The sequence below is a fragment of the Ambystoma mexicanum genome, chromosome 5p (assembly GCF_040938575.1).
Source record: "Ambystoma mexicanum isolate Mex_15411 chromosome 5p, UKY_AmexF1_1, whole genome shotgun sequence".
In the NCBI taxonomy this organism is placed as follows: Eukaryota; Metazoa; Chordata; class Amphibia; order Caudata; family Ambystomatidae; genus Ambystoma; species Ambystoma mexicanum.
In genome coordinates this window covers 740,148,459-740,162,890 of record NC_090930.1, presented here as the reverse complement: position 1 = coordinate 740,162,890, position 14,432 = coordinate 740,148,459, and the positions used below count along the sequence as shown (strand labels likewise).

General features: G+C 39.2%; 8 non-coding genes across 8 annotated transcripts; 5 read left to right on the top strand and 3 right to left on the bottom strand.

The window, feature by feature from the left end:
* Positions 1–1,304: 1,304 nt before the first annotated feature.
* TRNAQ-CUG (transfer RNA glutamine (anticodon CUG)) lies at positions 1,305–1,376 on the top strand. The gene has a single exon. It is a non-coding gene; the product is annotated as a tRNA-Gln (tRNA).
* Positions 1,377–2,282: 906 nt separating this feature from the next.
* Positions 2,283–2,354, bottom strand: TRNAQ-UUG (transfer RNA glutamine (anticodon UUG)). The gene has a single exon. It is a non-coding gene; the product is annotated as a tRNA-Gln (tRNA).
* Positions 2,355–4,727: 2,373 nt separating this feature from the next.
* On the top strand, positions 4,728–4,799 carry TRNAQ-CUG (transfer RNA glutamine (anticodon CUG)). Its single transcript has one exon. It is a non-coding gene; the product is annotated as a tRNA-Gln (tRNA).
* Positions 4,800–5,712: 913 nt separating this feature from the next.
* Positions 5,713–5,784, bottom strand: TRNAQ-UUG (transfer RNA glutamine (anticodon UUG)). The gene has a single exon. It is a non-coding gene; the product is annotated as a tRNA-Gln (tRNA).
* Positions 5,785–6,043: 259 nt separating this feature from the next.
* TRNAQ-CUG (transfer RNA glutamine (anticodon CUG)) lies at positions 6,044–6,115 on the top strand. The gene has a single exon. It is a non-coding gene; the product is annotated as a tRNA-Gln (tRNA).
* Positions 6,116–9,460: 3,345 nt separating this feature from the next.
* TRNAQ-CUG (transfer RNA glutamine (anticodon CUG)) lies at positions 9,461–9,532 on the top strand. Its single transcript has one exon. It is a non-coding gene; the product is annotated as a tRNA-Gln (tRNA).
* A 902-nt stretch (positions 9,533–10,434) lies between these two features.
* On the bottom strand, positions 10,435–10,506 carry TRNAQ-UUG (transfer RNA glutamine (anticodon UUG)). The gene has a single exon. It is a non-coding gene; the product is annotated as a tRNA-Gln (tRNA).
* Positions 10,507–10,773: 267 nt separating this feature from the next.
* Positions 10,774–10,845, top strand: TRNAQ-CUG (transfer RNA glutamine (anticodon CUG)). Its single transcript has one exon. It is a non-coding gene; the product is annotated as a tRNA-Gln (tRNA).
* Positions 10,846–14,432: the final 3,587 nt, after the last annotated feature.

The window sequence follows — 14,432 nt, the reverse complement described above, 5'->3', positions numbered from 1 at the left end:
TGACGTTCATCATGTCACTAAGTATGTAGGTTCCATGGTGTAATGGTTAGCACTCTGGACTCTGAATCCAGAGTTCAAATCTCGGTGGGACCTTGGGAATTACTGTGTTTGTTTTCCTCTCAGTGTCTTGTTTTAATAGCAATGACGCTGCTGTGTCGCCCACTTTCATAGCATTATTCCCTGGGTGCATTTGAAAAAAGAAAGATTTTCCATGGATGACGCTCTTTAGCCACAATGAAACCCACCACTTTCTGTGGTGTGAAAGACCCATGGTGTAATGGTAGCACCCTGGAGGTTGAATCCAATAATTTGCATTCAAATCTCTGTAAGAGTTTACCATCAGTCGAATCTTTCCCTTATCGTTTATTGTGGATGTCTTCTTTGAAGAAAGGTATGATCCAACTAAAGTAAGTACATTCACGAATGGGCCCTTGGTCGGTACAAACAGTATTTATACACCTCAGGCCTTTTGTGAATTAAGAAAAGTGTGTTCTTCGTTCTATTTTTCATCTCAAACTGATACCTTCATTTTACAAACATGTAAAGACTGTTAAGACGCTTGATTAATATCATTGATTCTGAATGTGGTCGCTTTTCATAGGATTAACCCTTTATCAATTTTGAAAGAGAATGGCGATACAATAGAGCTGCTTTTCCCAAAATGGTATTATTAATGTTGTTGCTGCATCTTCAAGTAAAAAGAGAATCCATTGGGTCACAGATTGAGCATGTTTCTTAACATTGAGTTAAGTTTGAAAATTTCAAATCTTTTATGTATGTTTACGATGCAGATCTGCCCATCGACTCAGAATGACTTCACTGTTCATACATTTAAAAAAAATGCATAAAGGTTAAGGTGCTAGGCACAAAAGTGGATTTTTATGAAAAGTTATGCCAGAGAGTGAGAGCGAAAATGAATACCCTACACCACTAACCTTATGAATATTACTATCTTTGGCCTATAATTTAAGACAAAAAGTGTTAGAGCAAGAGAGAGGTTCCCTGGATTCAAAGTCCAAAGTGCTAACCATTACACCATGGAACCCTTGTTGAGCAGAGCTTCATAAGGGCAATGAGAATATAGGGCACAGTCAAGATTTTTACTGACCTATAGTAACCGTTTACTGATATTATATCGAAGCAGCACTGTTGCTGTTGGATGCTGTGCAATCGCAAAGTATTGGCTTCATGTCTCATTTGGATCAAATTCTTCCTCTGGAGTCTAATGATATAGGAATATTACATATTTTCTCTGATGTGCTCTGTTTTTCCAGAATGAAGTGCATCATGCTACTGAATATGTGGGTTCCATGGTGTAATGGTTAGCACTCTAGACTCTGAATCCAGCGATCCGAGTTCAAGTCTCGGTGGGACCTTGGGGCTGCTTCTCTTTTAGAGTTGCCTTTCATTTGCAGATAGATATAACAGCAATAGCTTTGCTTTACAGCCCACTTTGATGGCAGTCTTCTTTGACCAAAGAATATTAATAGTTTCTGGGAATGACTCTCTTTTGCCACAAAGAAACTGCCCACTCTCATATCTCCAAAGCTCCAAGGTATAATGGCTATTAAACTGGCTTTTGATCTCAGCGATTTGCATTGAAAGCCCAGGAGGCCCCTAAAATCAGTTGAATTGTTTCCTGATAAATTAGAGTTTATTTCTTCTTTCGAGAAAGGTGTGATCCAAATAAAGTAAGTACATTTAAACAAGGGCACTTGATCAGTAAATGCACTACTTTCTAGAACTCATAACTCTTGTAAGTTATAAAAAGTTTGCTCTCCATACAGTTTGTCAGCTCAAAGAATTACATTTTTTACACATTTAATAAGACCATCAAATTGCTTGAAACATAGGAATGATTGTGAAAGGGAATATGATTCACCAAAATAATTGTATAAAATTTTTTAATGTTAATAAAATAGGGCTTTTTCCAATCTTTTCACATCAATGTTGTTTCTGCATGTTCCAGTGAGCAGAGAATCTACTGCACATAGTGTGTACATTTTTCTTTTCATAGAGTTAAGGTTGGACATTATTCATCTGTGGAAAATGTTTCTGAGAGATATCTGGGTGCCCACTCTGATTGACCTTAGGGATTGTACATTAACGATATGTAGTTGCATCACTGTATTGGTATCAGGCACCAAAGTGCATTTAAATGTAATGTCGTGCAGAGAGAGAGAGAGTGTGAAAACGGCTACAGAGTCGACTGAACTTCTGAATATTAACTCTGTTGAATTGTAATTTGAGAAATTAGAAAATGGAGTGTAAGAGCAAGATAATGGTTCCACCGAGACTTGAACTCGGATCGTTGGATTCAAAGTCCAAAGTGCTAACCATTACACCATGGAACCCTTGCAAGATGCACCTGAGAGCGTTGAATCAGAAATGGCAATATAGAGCACATTTACAATTTTTACAGATTCATAGTCCCAATTGACTGATATCATACAAACACAGCGATGTTGTCGATTGACGTTGTGCTATAGCAATCTCTGTGCTTTATAGATCATGTAGATCAAATTCCTCCTCTTGAGGCATATGATTAAGCAATATTAAATATTGTTTCTGACTGCCTCTGTTTTGGCATAATGAAGTTCAGCATTTGCGTAAGTATTTAGGTTCCATGGTCTAATGGTTAGTAGGCTGGACTCTGAATTTAGTAATCTGACATGTTATAGCTATATTTTGTTTTCCTTTGGGTGTATTGTCATTTTATGCACATAGATTTCCTAGCAGTGGCTGTGATGAATAGTTCAACTTGATAGCAGCTTCCTTTTGAGAATTTGAAAAAAAAAGAATTAAATAGTCTCTCTGGATGACTCTGCTTTGATTTCTATGTGCACATTCCTTTTGCGTTTCAGAGGGATTGACCAACATACACAACAGTGCTTGGAAGACCTCTTCCTCCCTCATGGCATGTAAAGCTAACCTCTCTCCTACCTTGTGTTTTTTTACTTTTTAACTTCCCCTTCCGAGTCATGATCATGTAACTGAATTTACATTTTTAGATTTTAACTGCAGTAGTTGCTTGTTTTTCATTTTTATTTTTTGTGTACGCATACATCCCTTTTTGTGGGGAGGGGGGAGTGATGTCTGTTTACTTATATTAGCTAATGTAGGTCATTTTATGTCCGCTTACAATATGTGTCAGGATTTTTTATGTCGTTTCCAATCAATGTCTAATATCAAGTGGTTTGCAGCAGTCATACAAAGGCACGTAACACCCCCAAAACACCTACATAAGTTAGAAATACTCCGGAAGAGTACTCAGTTTATGAAAAGGCGGTGAATCCCAAATAGAACTGTAAATGTAAGCTAGCAAGCAGACCGTGCACCCCTGTTTGGAACTATGACCTGTGTGTTGCCCTCTATTAACAGAACAATGTAACTGCAGCCCATGTCACATAAAATAGAAAGTAGAGATTATGCACATTAACTCGCAGAAGAGCCTGGTGTCACCCCAAAAGGTGTCATGATTTTCACACCAAGAAACATCCACACGTAGATCCCTGCGAACCTCAAAAACGTACAGGAAACCCTGTCCAGCGCTTTGCTCCCAGAGGAGATAAGGTTGAAAAACCACCCTATGTTAAAAGTGTCCATAATCCATGCCAGCTGCCCTGTCTATAGAACCTGGCCGTCTGGGGCCTAGGGGCATGAGTGGAAGGGTTTAACCTGCCTGGGTTCTTGGGCATGGTTTCACCATGCCTCAGTTTACAATGGCACTCTGCCACTTTGTCAGGCTTTAAAGAAGCCTGACTCCTGCAGAGCAAAAGATCTGATTATTTCCTTACATGTTTTGTACGTAAGAATGCGGATGGTGCTCTGAGCCTCCTATGGTGGTTATTAAGCATGGTATACATACCACAGCATGTAACTGTGCCTACAAATGGAACATTTTGTTCATTTATTAGGGAGTTGTGAAAATGGCAAAATCAAATTGCCATTACTGACACAGACCAGCTGCCGCTGTCCGGACATTTCGTCGAAAGACATTTCGTCGAAAGACATTTGGTCGACGTAATTTGGTCGAAAGCCAAATGGACGATTTTTTAATTTATTTATATATATATATTTTTTTAGTTGTAGTTTAGGGAAAAAAAGGGGTTTTTAGAAAAAAAGGGGGTTGGGGTGACCCCCCCAAACCCCCCCCCCAAAAAAAAAGTGAAAATAAAAAACAAAAGCAATTCGACCATTTGGTTTTCGACCAAATGGTTTCGACCAATTGTCCTGTCGACACATTTTTTTCGACGAAATGTCTGGCAACCCAGCTGCCGACTGTTGCTATTGACAGGAGTTCCAGGTGTATAAACTGAGGAGATCACCAGTTCAATTACCTGTGAACGCATTTTGAAGCTCATTCACAACCAGTTCATGCCCGTTCTCTCCATTTTGGCTTTCTGGCTGGCCGAGGGGCCCTTCAGTAATGTTCTTTGCTAACCATTACACCATGGGCCCCTTGCTGGTGCAACCTGACAGAGTTGTAACAGAAATGAGAATCGAGATCTCATGCATCATTTTAACAAACTCATATTCCTAGCCCACGGATATTATGCAAATGTGGAACTGTTTAGTTGGTTGTTGCGCAATAGCAAACTCTTTGCTTTACAGCTCATTTGGATAGGATTCTTCCTCTGGAGGCATAAGATAAAAGAATATTGCATACATTCTCTAAAAGGCTCTTTTTTTGCTGCAATGACGTTCATCATGTCACTAAGTATGTAGGTTCCATGGTGTAATGGTTAGCACTCTGGACTCTGAATCCAGTGATCCGAGTTCAAATCTCGGTGGGACCTTGGGAATTACTGTGTTTGTTTTCCTCTCAGTGTCTTGTTTTAATAGCAATGACGCTGCTGCGTCGCCCACTTTCATAGCATTATTCCCTGGGTGCATTTGAAAAAAGAAAGATTTTCCATGGATGACGCTCTTTAGCCACAATGAAACCCACCACTTTCTGTGGTGTGAAAGACCCATGGTGTAATGGTAGCACCCTGGAGGTTGAATCCAATAATTTGCATTAAAATCTCTGTAAGAGTTTACCATCAGTCGAACCTTTCCCTTATCGTTTATTGTGGATGTCTTCTTTGAAGAAAGGTATGATCCAACTAAAGTAAGTACATTCACGAATGGGCCCTTGGTCGGTACAAACAGTATTTATACACCTCAGGCCTTTTGTGAATTAAGAAAAGTGTGTTCTTCGTTCTATTTTTCATCTCAAACTGATACCTTCATTTTACAAACATGTAAAGACTGTTAAGACGCTTGATTAATATCATTGATTCTGAATGTGGTTGCTTTTCATAGGATTAACCCTTTAACAATTTTGAAAGAGAATGGCGATACAATAGAGCTGCTTTTCCCAAAATGGTATTATTAATGTGGTTGCTGCATCTTCAAGTAAAAAGAGAATCCATCGGGTCACAGATTGAGCATGTTTCTTAACATTGAGTTAAGTTTGAAAATTTCAAATCTTTTATGTATGTTTCCGATGCAGATCTGCCCATCGACTCAGAATGACCTCACTGTTCATACATTTAAAAAAAATGCATAAAGGTTAAGGTGCTAGGCACAAAAGTGGATTTTTATGAAAAGTTATGCCAGAGAGTGAGAGCGAAAATGAATACCCTACACCACTAACCTTATGAATATTACTATCTTTGGCCTATAATTTAAGACAACAAGGAGACAAAGTGTGTTAGAGCAAGAGAGAGGTTCCACCGAGACTTGAACTCGGATCGCTGGATTCAAAGTCCAAAGTGCTAACCATTACACCATGGAACCCTTGTTGAGCAGAGCTTCATAAGGGCAATGAGAATATAGGGCACAGTCAAGATTTTTACTGACCTATAGTAACCGTTTACTGATATTATATCGAAGCAGCACTGTTGCTGTTGGATGCTGTGCAATCGCAAAGTATTGGCTTCATGTCTCATTTGGATCAAATTCTTCCTCTGGAGTCTAATGATATAGGAATATTACATATTTTCTCTGATGTGCTCTGTTTTTCCAGAATGAAGTGCATCATGCTACTGAATATGTGGGTTCCATGGTGTAATGGTTAGCACTCTGGACTCTGAATCCAGCAATCCGAGTTGAAGTCTCGGTGGGACCTTGGGGCCGCTTCTCTTTTAGAGTTGCCTTTTATTTGCAGATAGATATAACAGCAATAGCTTTGCTTTACAGCCCACTTTGATGGCAGTCTTCTTTGACCAAAGAATATTAGTAGTTTCTGGGGATGACTCTTTTTTGCCACAAAGAAACTGCCCACTCTCATATCTCCAAAGCTCCAAGGTATAATGGCTATTAAACTGGCTTTTGATCTCAGCGATTTGCATTGAAAGCCCAGGAGGCCCCTAAAATCAGTTGAATTGTTTCCTGATAATTTAGAGTTTATTTCTTCTTTCGAGAAAGGTGTGATCCAAATAAAGTAAGTACATTTAAACAAGGGCACTTGATCAGTAAATGCACTACTTTCTAGAACTCATAACTCTTGTAAGTTATAAAAAGTTTGCTCTCCATACAGTTTGTCAACTCAAAGAATTACATTTTTTACACATTTAATAAGACCATCAAATTGCTTGAAACTTAGGAATGATTGTGAAAGTGAATATGATTCACCAAAATAATTGTATAACATTTTTTAATGTTAATAAAATAGGGCTTTTTCCAATCTTTTCACATCAATGTTGTTTCTGCATGTTCCAGTGAGCAGAGAATCTACTGCACATAGTGTGTACATTTTTCTTTTCATAGAGTTAAGGTTGGACATTATTCATCTGTGGAAAATGTTTCTGAGAGATATCTGGGTGCCCACTCTGATTGACCTTAGGGATTGTACATTAACGATATGTAGTTGCATCACTGTATTGGTATCAGGCACCAAAGTGCATTTAAATGTAATGTCGTGCAGAGAGAGAGAGAGTGTGAAAACGGCTACCTGAGTCGACTGAACTTCTGAATATTAACTCTGTTGAATTGTAATTTGAGAAATTAGAAAATGGAGTGTAAGAGCAAGATAATGGTTCCACCGATCGTTGGATTCAAAGTCCAAAGTGCTAACCATTACACCATGGCACCCTTGCAAGATGCACCTGAGAGCGTTGAATCAGAAATGGCAATATAGAGCACATTTACAATTTTTACAGATTCATAGTCCCAATTGACTGATATCATACAAACACAGCGATGTTGTCGATTGACGTTGTGCTATAGCAATCTCTGTGCTTTATAGAGCATGTAGATCAAATTCTTCCTCTTGAGGCATATGATTAAGCAATATTAAATATTGTTTCTGACTGCCTCTGTTTTGGCACAATGAAGTTCAGCATTTGCGGAAGTATTTAGGTTCCATGGTCTAATGGTTAGTAGGCTGGACTCTGAATTTAGTAATCTGACATGCTATAGCTATATTTTGTTTTCCTTTGGGTGTATTGTCATTTTATGCACATAGATTTCCTAGCAGTGGCTGTGATGAATAGTTCAATTTGATAGCAGCTTCCTTTTGAGAATTTGAAAAAAAAAGAATTAAATAGTCTCTCTGGATGACTCTGCTTTGATTTCTATGTGCACATTCCTTTTGCGTTTCAGAGGGATTGACCAACATACACAACAGTGCTTGGAAGACCTCTTCCTCCCTCATGGCATGTAAAGCTAACCTCTCTCCTACCTTGTGTTTTTTTACTTTTTAACTTCCCCTTCCGAGTCATGATCATGTAACTGAATTTACATTTTTAGATTTTAACTGCAGTAGTTGCTTGTTTTTCATTTTTATTTTTTGTGTACGCATACATCCCTTTGTGTGGGGAGGGGGGAGTGATGTCTGTTTACTTATATTAGCTAATATAGGTCATTTTATGTCCGCTTACAATATGTGTCAGGATTTTTTATGTCGTTTCCAATCAATGTCTAATATCAAGTGGTTTGCAGCAGTCATACAAAGGCACGTAACACCCCCAAAACACCTACATAAGTTAGAAATACTCCGGAAGAGTACTCAGTTTATGAAAAGGCGGTGAATCCCAAATAGAACTGTAAATGTAAGCTAGCAAGCAGACCGTGCACCCCTGTTTGGAACTATGACCTGTGTGTTGCCCTCTATTAACAGAACAATGTAACTGCAGCCCATGTCACATAAAATAGAAAGTAGAGATTATGCAAATTAACTCCCAGAAGAGCCTGGTGTCACCCCAAAAGGTGTCATGCTTTTCACACCAAGAAACATCCACACATAGATCCCTGCGAACCTCAAAAACGCACAGGAAACCCTGTCCAGCGCTTTGCTCCCAGAGGAGATAAGGTTGAAAAACCACCCTATGTTAAAAGTGTCCATAATCCATGCCAGCTGCCCTGTCTATAGAACCTGGCTGTTCGTGGCTGTTCGTGGCCTAGGGGCATGAGTGGAAGGGTTTAGCTTGCCTGGGTTCTTGGGCATGGTTTCATCATGCCTCAGTTTACAATGGCACTCTGCCACTTTGTCAGGCTTTAAAGAAGCCTGACTCCTGCAGAGCAAAAGATCTGATTATTTCCTTACATGTTTTGTACGTAAGAATGCGGATGGTGCTCTGAGCCTCCTATGGTGGTTATTAAGCATGGTATACATACCATAGCATGTAACTGTGCCTTCCAAATGGAACATTTTGTCCATTTATTAGGGAGTTGTGAAAATGGCAAAATCAAATTGCCATTACTGACACAGACCAGCTGCCGCTGTCCGGACATTTCGTCGAAAGACATTTCGTCGAAAGACATTTGGTCGACGTAATTTGGTCGAAAGCCAAATGGTTGATTTTTTAAATTTATTTATATATATATTTTTTAGGTTGTAGTTTAGGGAAAAAAAGGGGTTTTTACAAAAAAAGGGGGTTGTGGGTACCCCCCAAACCCCCCCCAAAAAAAAAGAGAAAATAAAAAACAAAAGCAATTCGACCATTTGGTTTTCGACCAAATGGTTTCGACCAATTGTCCTGCCGACAAATTTTTTTAGACGAAATGTCTGGCAACCCAGCTGCCGACTGTTGCTATTGACAGGAGTTCCAGGTGTATAAACTGAGGAGATCACCAGTTCAATTACCTGTGAACGCATTTTGAAGCTCATTCACAACCAGTTCATGCCCGTTCTCTCCATTTTGGCTTTCTGGCTGGCCGAGGGGCCCTTCAGTAATGTTCTTTGCTAACCATTACACCATGGGCCCCTTGCTGGTGCAACCTGACAGAGTTGTAACAGAAATGAGAATCGAGATCTCATGCATCATTTTAACAAACTCATATTCCTAGCCCACGGATATTATGCAAATGTGGAACTGTTTAGTTGATTGTTGCGCAATAGCAAACTCTTTACTTTACAGCTCATTTGGATAGGATTCTTCCTCTGGAGGCATAAGATAAAAGAATATTGCATACATTCTCTAAAAGGCTCTTTTTTTGCTGCAATGACGTTCATCATGTCACTAAGTATGTAGGTTCCATGGTGTAATGGTTAGCACTCTGGACTCTGAATCCAGTGATCCGAGTTCAAATCTCGGTGGGACCTTGGGAATTACTGTGTTTGTTTTCCTCTCAGTGTCTTGTTTTAATAGCAATGACGCTGCTGTGTCGCCCACTTTCATAGCATTATTCCCTGGGTGCATTTAAAAAAAGAAAGATTTTCCATGGATGACGCTCTTTAGCCACAATGAAACCCACCACTTTCTGTGGTGTGAAAGACTCATGGTGTAATGGTAGCACCCTGGAGGTTGAATCCAATAATTTGCATTCAAATCTCTGTAAGAGTTTACCATCAGTCGAACCTTTCCCTTATCGTTTATTGTGGATGTCTTCTTTGAAGAAAGGTATGATCCAACTAAAGTAAGTACATTCACGAATGGGCCCTTGGTCGGTACAAACAGTATTTATACACCTCAGGCCTTTTGTGAATTAAGAAAAGTGTGTTATTCGTTCTATTTTTCATCTCAAACTGATACCTTCATTTTACAAACATGTAAAGACTGTTAAGACGCTTGATTAATATCATTGATTCTGAATGTGGTCGCTTTTCATAGGATTAACCCTTTAACAATTTTGAAAGAGAATGGCGATACAATAGAGCTGCTTTTCCCAAAATGGTATTATTAATGTTGTTGCTGCATCTTCAAGTAAAAAGAGAATCCATTGGGTCACAGATTGAGCATGTTTCTTAACATTGAGTTAAGTTTGAAAATTTCAAATCTTTTATGTATGTTTCCGATGCAGATCTGCCCATCGACTCAGAATGACCTCACTGTTCATACATTTAAAAAAAATGCATAAAGGTTAAGGTGCTAGGCACAAAAGTGGATTTTTATGAAAAGTTATGCCAGAGAGTGAGAGCGAAAATGAATACCCTACACCACTAACCTTATGAATATTACTATCTTTGGCCTATAATTTAAGACAAAAAGTGTTAGAGCAAGAGAGAGGTTCCACCGAGACTTGAACTCGGAGCGCTGGATTCAAAGTCCAAAGTGCTAACCATTACACCATGGAACCCTTGTTGAGCAGACCTTCATAAGGGCAATGAGAATATAGGGCACAGCCAAGATTTTTACTGACCTATAGTAACCGTTTACTGATATTATATCGAAGCAGCACTGTTGCTGTTGGATGCTGTGCAATCGCACAATCGCAAAGTATTGGCTTCATGTCTCATTTGGATCAAATTCTTCCTCTGGAGTCTAATGATATAGGAATATTACATATTTTCTCTGATGTGCTCTGTTTTTCCAGAATGAAGTGCATCATGCTACTGAATATGTGGGTTCCATGGTGTAATGGTTAGCACTCTGGACTCTGAATCCAGCGATCCGAGTTCAAATCTCGGTGGGACCTTGGTGCTGTTTCTCTTTTAGAGTTGCCTTTCATTTGCAGATAGATATAACAGCAATAGCTTTGCTTTACAGCCCACTTTGATGGCAGTCTTCTTTGACCAAAGAATATTAATAGTTTCTGGGGATGACTCTTTTTTGCCACAAAGAAACTGCCCACTCTCATATCTCCAAAGCTCCAAGGTATAATGGCTATTAAACTGGCTTTTGATCTCAGCAATTTGCATTCAAAGCCCAGGAGGCCCCTAAAATCAGTTGAATTGTTTCCTGATAATTTAGAGTTTATTTCTTCTTTCGAGAAAGGTGTGATCCAAATAAAGTAAGTACATTTAAACAAGGGCACTTGATCAGTAAATGCACTACTTTCTAGAACTCATAACTCTTGTAAGTTATAAAAAGTTTGCTCTCCATACAGTTTGTCAGCTCAAAGAATTACATTTTTTACACATTTAATAAGACCATCAAATTGCTTGAAACATAGGAATGATTGTGAAAGTGAATATGATTCACCAAAATAATTGTATAACATTTTTTAATGTTAATAAAATAGGGCTTTTTCCAATCTTTTCACATCAATGTTGTTTCTGCATGTTCCAGTGAGCAGAGAATCTACTGCACATAGTGTGTACATTTTTCTTTTCATAGAGTTAAGGTTGGACATTATTCATCTGTGGAAAATGTTTCTGAGAGATATCTGGGTGCCCACTCTGATTGACCTTAGGGATTGTACATTAACGATATGTAGTTGCATCACTGTATTGGTATCAGGCACCAAAGGGCATTTAAATGTAATGTCGTGCAGAGAGAGAGAGAGTGTGAAAACGGCTACCTGAGTCGACTGAACTTCTGAATATTAACTCTGTTGAATTGTAATTTGAGAAATTAGAAAATGGAGTGTAAGAGCAATATAATGGTTCCACCGAGACTTTGGATTCAAAGTCCAAAGTGCTAACCATTACACCATGGAACCCTTGCAAGATGCACCTGAGAGCGTTGAATCAGAAATGGCAATATAGAGCACATTTACAATTTTTACAGATTCATAGTCCCAATTGACTGATATCATACAAACACAGTGATGTTGTCGATTGACGTTGTGCTATAGCAATCTCTGTGCTTTATAGATCATGTAGATCAAATTCTTCCTCTTGAGGCATATGATTATTCAATATTAAATATTGTTTCTGACTGCCTCTGTTTTGGCATAATGAAGTTCAGCATTTGCGGAAGTATTTAGGTTCCATGGTCTAATGGTTAGTAGGCTGGACTCTGAATTTAGTAATCTGACATGTTATAGCTATATTTTGTTTTCCTTTGGGTGTATTGTCATTTTATGCACATAGATTTCCTAGCAGTGGCTGTGATGAATAGTTCAATTTGATAGCAGCTTCCTTTTGAGAATTTGAAAAAAAAAGAATTAAATAGTCTCTCTGGATGACTCTGCTTTGATTTCTATGTGCACATTCCTTTTGCGTTTCAGAGGGATTGACCAACATACACAACAGTGCTTGGAAGACCTCTTCCTCCCTCATGGCATGTAAAGCTAACCTCTCTCCTACCTTGTGTTTTTTTTACTTTTTTACTTCCCCTTCCGAGTCATGATCATGTAACTGAATTTACATTTTTAGATTTTAACTGCAGTAGTTGCTTGTTTTTCATTTTTATTTTTTGTGTACGCATACATCCCTTTTTGTGGGGAGGGGGGAGTGATGTCTGTTTACTTATATTAGCTAATATAGGTCATTTTATGTCCGCTTACAATATGTGTCAGGATTTTTTATGTCGTTTCCAATCAATGTCTAATATCAAGTGGTTTGCAGGAGTCATACAAAGGCACGTAACACCCCCAAAACACCTACATAAGTTAGAAATACTCCGGAAGAGTACTCAGTTTATGAAAAGGCGGTGAATCCAAAATAGAACTGTAAATGTAAGCTAGCAAGCAGACCGTGCACCCCTGTTTGGAACTATGACCTGTGTGTTGCCCTCTATTAACAGAACAATGTAACTGCAGCCCATGTCACATAAAATAGAAAGTAGAGATTATGCAAATTAACTCGCAGAAGAGCCTGGTGTCACCCCAAAAGGTGTCATGCTTTTCACACCAAGAAACATCCACACGTAGATCCCTGCGAACCTCAAAAACGTACAGGAACCCCTGTCCAGCGCTTTGCTCCCAGAGGAGATAAGGTTGAAAAACCACCCTATGTTAAAAGTGTCCATAATCCATGCCAGCTGCCCTGTCTATAGAACCTGGCCGTTCGTGGCCGGTCGGGGCTTAGGGGCATGAGTGGAAGGGTTTAACCTGCCTGGGTTCTTGGGCATGGTTTCATCATGCCTCAGTTTACAATGGCACTCTGCCACTTTGTCAGGCTTTAAAGAAGCCTGACTCCTGCAGAGCAAAAGATCTGATTATTTCCTTACATGTTTTGTACGTAAGAATGCGGATGGTGCTCTGAGCCTCCTATGGTGGTTATTAAGCATGGTATACATACCATAGCATGTAACTGTGCCTACAAATGGAACATTTTGTTAATTTATTAGGGAGTTGTGAAAATGGCAAAATCAAATTGCCATTACTGACACAGACCAGCTGCCGCTGTCCGGACATTTGGTCCAAAGACATTTCGTCGAAAGACATTTGGTCGACGTAATTTGGTCGAAAGCCAAATGGTCGATTTTTTAATTTATTTATATATATATTTTTTAGGTTGTAGTTTAGGGAAAAAAAGGGGTTTTTAGAAAAAAAGGGGGTTGGGGGGACCCCCCCCAAACCCCCCCCCAAAAAAAAAAGAAAATAAAAAACAAAAGCAATTCGACCATTTGGTTTTCGACCAAATGGTTTCGACCAATTGTCCTGTCGACACATTTTTTTCGACGAAATGTCTGGCAACCCAGCTGCCGACTGTTGCTATTGACAGGAGTTCCAGGTGTATAAACTGAGGAGATCACCAGTTCAATTACCTGTGAACGCATTTTGAAGCTCATTCACAACCAGTTCATGCCCGTTCTCTCCATTTTGGCTTTCTGGCTGGCCGAGGGGCCCTTCAGTAATGTTCTTTGCTAACCATTACACCATGGGCCCCTTGCTGGTGCAACCTGACAGAGTTGTAACAGAAATTAGAATCGAGATCTCATGCATCATTTTAACAAACTCATATTCCTAGCCCACGGATATTATGCAAATGTGGAACTGTTTAGTTGGTTGTTGCGCAATAGCAAACTCTTTGCTTTACAGCTCATTTGGATAGGATTCTTCCTCTGGAGGCATAAGATAAAAGAATATTGCATACATTCTCTAAAAGGCTCTTTTTTTGCTGCAATGACGTTCATCATGTCACTAAGTATGTAGGTTCCATGGTGTAATGGTTACTACTCTGGACTCTGAAAACCAGCGATCCGAGTTCAAATCGCGGTGGGACTTTGGGAATTACTGTGTTTGTTTTCCTCTCAGTGTCTTGTTTTAATAGCAATGACGCTGCTGTGTCGCCCACTTTCATAGCATTATTCCCTGGGTGCATTTGAAAAAAGAAAGATTTTCCATGGATGACGCTCTTTAGACATAATGAAACCCACCACTTTCTGTGGTGT